At 39.2% G+C, this 5,079-nt stretch overlaps 1 pseudogene; it reads left to right on the forward strand.

Annotated features, from left to right (window-relative positions):
- The first annotated feature begins 1,857 nt into the window (after positions 1-1,857).
- LOC115845177 (osteoclast-stimulating factor 1 pseudogene) lies at positions 1,858-4,318 on the forward strand (annotated as a pseudogene).
- The last annotated feature ends 761 nt before the right edge of the window (positions 4,319-5,079 follow it).

A 5,079-nucleotide genomic window follows, 5' to 3' on the forward strand; every position in this document is an offset into this window, starting at 1 on the left:
TAATTTGGAGAAGAGAGCCCTGCTTAAGCACAGAGATTCACTCATGATTTCAAAATAGGGCATAGGTAAAAAAAAAAAAAAAATAGGGCATAGGTGACAACAGAATGAAGCTGTTCAGCTGGGCCTACTTGTTTGTGAGAGAGAACAAAGCAGGTGTCAGGTGCTGGGATCTGCACCCAGAGAGTGAGGATTCCAGTGCAGCAAGAGGTCTGCAGCAAGCCCAAGAGCCCCAGCCCTGTATTCCCTGGCGGTCCAGTGGTTAGGACTCCGAGCTTCCACTGCAGGGGACACGGGTTCGATCTCTGGTTGGGGAACTAAGATCCCACATGCCACTCAGCACGGCCAAAAAAATAAATAAATAAAACACACACACACACACACACACACATACATACATACATACATACATACATACATACATAAATAAATAAATAAATAAATAAATAAATAAATAAATAAAAGCAGTGCTTTTCCCCTGACCATACAAGAGAGAAAAGTAATACAGTTTCACTAATACATACATACATAGATACTTAAAGAAATACATATATGGGGCTTCCCTGGTGGCGCAGTGGTTGAGAGTCCGCCTGCAGATGCAGGGGACGCAGGTTCATGCCCCGGTCCGGCAGGATCCCACATGCCGCGGAGCAGCTGGGCCCGTGAGCCATGGCCGCTGAGCCTGCGCGTCCAGAGCCTGTGCCCCGCAACGGGAGAGGCCACAACAGTGAGAGGCCCGCGTGCCGCAAAAAAAAAAAGAGAAATACATATATGAATAATTATAATTTAAAAATACAAAGAAGTGAAATTCTAAAATCCTTCAATCTAGGGCATTCAGATACTTGTATATTTATTTTTTTAATTTATTTTCATATATATTCATTTTTTAAATTTATTTATTTTCTTTATTTTTTTGGCTGCGTCGGGTCTTAGTTGCAGCATTCAGGATCTTTTGTCGTGGCCCATGGGCTTTTCTCTACTTGTGGTGTGCAGGTTTTCTCTCTCTAGCTGTGGTGCACAGGCTCCAGAGGGTGTGGGCTCTGTAGTTTACTGCACGCAGGCTCTCTGGTTGAGGCGCACGAGCTCAGTAGCTGTGGCAGGCGGGCTAACTTGTCCCGCGGCATGTGGGATCTTAGTTCCCCTACCAGAGATTCAACCTGCGCCCCCTGCATTGGAAGGCGGATTCTTTACCACTGGACCACCAGGGAAGTCCTTATATTTGTATATTCAAAACAAGCAAATAAAATAGAAATTCTGTAGTATATTTAACTGCTCTCTTTTTCATCTGTTATATTGTTATATATATAAATGATTATATATAATGAGATATACTATGGCTAGGTCTTTGACATTTTGTAAAAAGAATTCTCTCCTGTGTCTTAGTTCTCTATCCTGTGGTATTAGGGTATTCCTGACTTTATTCCCATGTACCATCACTTTAAATTTTAAAATTTGCAGGCATGTGTCCAATCTACATGAATATGCAGTGTTTTAAATTATAGGCTGAGGATTTAGCAAATTTCTTAAATTGGAATTTAAGAAAATCTTCAGCATTTCTTAAGTCATATCCTATTCAGTGTCCTATTTTCAGTCTTTTTTTTCCAGAGAGAAAAATTCCCCAGAGTTATGCAGCATTCCAGAGCATGGTCCTTTTTATTTAATTATTTTGGAAGATGAAAAGCTTTTTCATAGCACCCCCACAAAATCCGTTATACCAAAGCACCACGCAGCCACACAGCGCATTGAGCCCAACACAGTGCCCGCGACTGTGGCTCTCCTCCTCAGCTTCTTGTCTCTTCATCCTTCAGGCCTGCCGCTTTGTATACGTGGTCTCTTCTGAACGCAGCTTTAACACTAACATCCCCGGTACCCAGACACGTCTCCCTGAACCTGTCTCAGTGTGTTGGGGAGTTGTTCCTTCAGCACCAGTACCCAACCATAGAAGACAGAATATAAAGTCTTCCTCAATCCCACATGAACTGTGTCAGTCGTGAGATGGTAAGAGGGGCCATGTTAGCAAATACCTGCCAACTATTCTGAAGCCAAAGCCATTCGTTCTGATAATGACTTCTAGAAATATAACTGACTTAAATTATTTTTTTGATTTGGAGTAGAGTTGATTTACAATGTTGTGTTAGTTTCTGCTGTACAGCAAAGTGAATCAGTTATACATATACATATACCCACTCCTTTTTAGATTCTATTCCCATATAGGTCATTATGGAGTACTGAGAAGAGTTCCCTGTGCTATACAGTAGGTCCTTCTTAGTTATCTATTTTATATATAGTAGTGTGTATATGTCAATCCCAATCTCCCAGTTTATCCCTCCCCCACCTTCCCCCTGGTAACCGTAAGTTTGTTTTCTACATCTGTGACTCTATTTCTGTTTTGTAAATAAGTTCACTTGTACCCTTTTTTTAGATTCCACATATAAGGGATATCATATGATATTTGTCTTTCTCTGATAACTGACTTAAACTTAATAACTACATTCAGCAAGTGATTTCACTCAGATACCTACCCAGGTATACCTTTGACAAACAACTTAATCCAGAAGGTATCGCTCAAACTTAGATTCTCTGTGAGTGTTTATTTGTTTTTATGTTTGTGAGAGTTGTTTTTACGTTTGCTTTTGTGATTTTAGTGAAACCTTTAAAAATGTTCTCACCGGTGTTACTTCAGCTGTGCTGCCCTGACGTAGACTGTTAGGGCTTAGATTATCGAGTTGTCCCAGTGTTGACCGAGTGTGATCCCTGCTGTCACTTTCTCACATCTGTCTGAAGTGTCACCCTCCTGGGCAGGTCTGAGTGGCTGGGTTTCACCTGAAGAAAAGACCAGTTTCTTTCTCACAGATTCTGTGAATCATGTTACTGACCAGGTCTCTTCCCTGCCAGAAAGACCAAATCCATGTGTAGGGCCCACCTCTAGCAAGTATGTCAGACTTCAAGGCATGTTCACCCATCTCATGGCAGGCCTTGTTTTTTTCACTATGTCTCTGTTACAACTCTGTCATGAGCTTTTTATATATTTTTGCGAGCCGCCTAAAATTCTCTCTGGAGGTGTAAGTCGATAACTAATTTTAAATCAATTTATCATTCCATACTGCATAGAAAGAGTTCTAACTGAACTCATTTTAAAGAAACATTCTTCTTCAGGGACATTTATTTAAAAGTTATGGTGCTCCAGGAAGAGAGATGTCGAAGCTGCCACCCAAACCGGTCAAACCAGGGTAAGTTAAAGTGTTCAGAGCTCTTTATATGTTTTGAACCCAAACTCCAGATGAATTGTACTTTGAAGAAGGTGATATTATCTACATTACTGACATGAGTGATACCAGTTGGTGGAAAGGCACCTCCAAAGGCAGGACGGGACTGATCCCAAGCAACTATGTGGCCGAGCAGGTAGAATCCATTGACAATCCATTCCATGAAGCTGCAAAAAGAGGCAACTTGAGCTGGTTGAGAGAGTGCTTGGACAACCGAGTCGGTGTTAATGGCTTGGACAAAGCTGGAAGCACTGCCCTGTACTGGGCTTGTCATGGGGGGTCACAGAGATACAGTGGAAATGCTATTTACTCAACCAAACATTGAACTGAACCAACAAAACAAGTTGGGAGACACAGCTTTGCATGCTGCTGCCTAGAAGGGTTATGCAGATATTGTCCAGTTGCTTCTGGCAAAAGTTGCTAGAACAGACTTAAGAAACAATGAGAAGAAACTGGCCCTGGACATGGCTAATGCTGCCTGTGCATCTCTCCTGAAAAAGCAACAGGGAATAGATGCAGTCCGAACATTAAGCAATGGCGAGGACTATCTTGATGATGAAGAATCAGGTTAATTCCTTTCTGGAGCTTTGAGATCTAAAACTTCTGTTGCTTTTGCCATTTCAAAACATTGTCTTTGCCAGAAGAGTGTTGGTAACTGTAAAAAAAAAAAAAAAAAGTCTATATGAACGTGGCAGTATTGCACTGTTTGAATAAAACATGTAAATGAATAGGTCTCACCTTCAGTTTGCCAATAAGTGACTGGATATTTTGCTGTATAAAGTACATTTTTGTTCACCAGAATAGAACAAGAAGAGATTATTTCTATTTATCAAGCTTAGAGGAATTTTAAGAATTTTTTCTTTTAAAAAAATCGGGATTTTCTTTTTTTTTTTAAAAGTTCTTTACCTCAAGGATTGAGATATTTTGAATGGATTTTTCAAGGGGGGAAGGCTTATTATCATAATAAACCAAAAGACTTAATAGAAAATCGTCAGCTATTCTGACAAAAATAAACATTTTAAGAGACTTTATTTCCTTTGTTTTGTGGTATCACTCTTTGCTGGTAAATAAATAAAGCTTCTTATATTTAGGTAAAGACTGATTTTATTTTTTAAATAACATTTTGTATTATTAGCACAGAAGAATCATAGTAGCCAAATTTTCTTTCTTTCTTTTTTTTTTTTCCTGGATACAGTGTACTTTATTGATGGTACATGACAAGGTAGGGCTCCCTAAGCCCCTCCCCTTCCTTAGGGGGTCTGGGATGGAAACCATGTGGAGATCGGGAGATTCTCAGTGTCTTGGAGGATCGAGTTGGCCTAGTAGCCACATTTCTGTTCAGCCTTCTATATCTGCTTTGATTAAAGTGAAGACGACAATCATTGAGGAGATACATTTCTAATAAAATATATAAACTTTAATAATATAAAAAAATAAAAGGTAGAGTGCTGCTTTCTGGGAGCTGACAGAATTTAAAAGTTCATCACCAATGTTCTCCCTCTGCTACCCCTTCCCTGCTTTTTGTAGAAAGAGGATTGAAAAGACAATTGGAAAGAAAGGAGAATATTAGACATACACAGCTAAGTTCATTTTAAAATAAAGAGAATGTTAAAAGGAAAAAGAGAACACTGGACATACAAAGTCAAATTCATTTGTTTATTTATAAATATGTCATGTATATTTAAAAGAATATACACATTGTTTTATTGAACTAGGACTCTATTATTCTGGGTGAATAGCTAGAATTCGTACTCAAGTTTATAAGAACTAGAGGCTAAACTGACTTGATATGATATCTAGTAAATAAATTAAAAAT

The sequence above is a fragment of the Globicephala melas genome, chromosome 2 (genome assembly GCF_963455315.2).
Source record: "Globicephala melas chromosome 2, mGloMel1.2, whole genome shotgun sequence".
Classification (NCBI taxonomy): Eukaryota; Metazoa; Chordata; class Mammalia; order Artiodactyla; family Delphinidae; genus Globicephala; species Globicephala melas.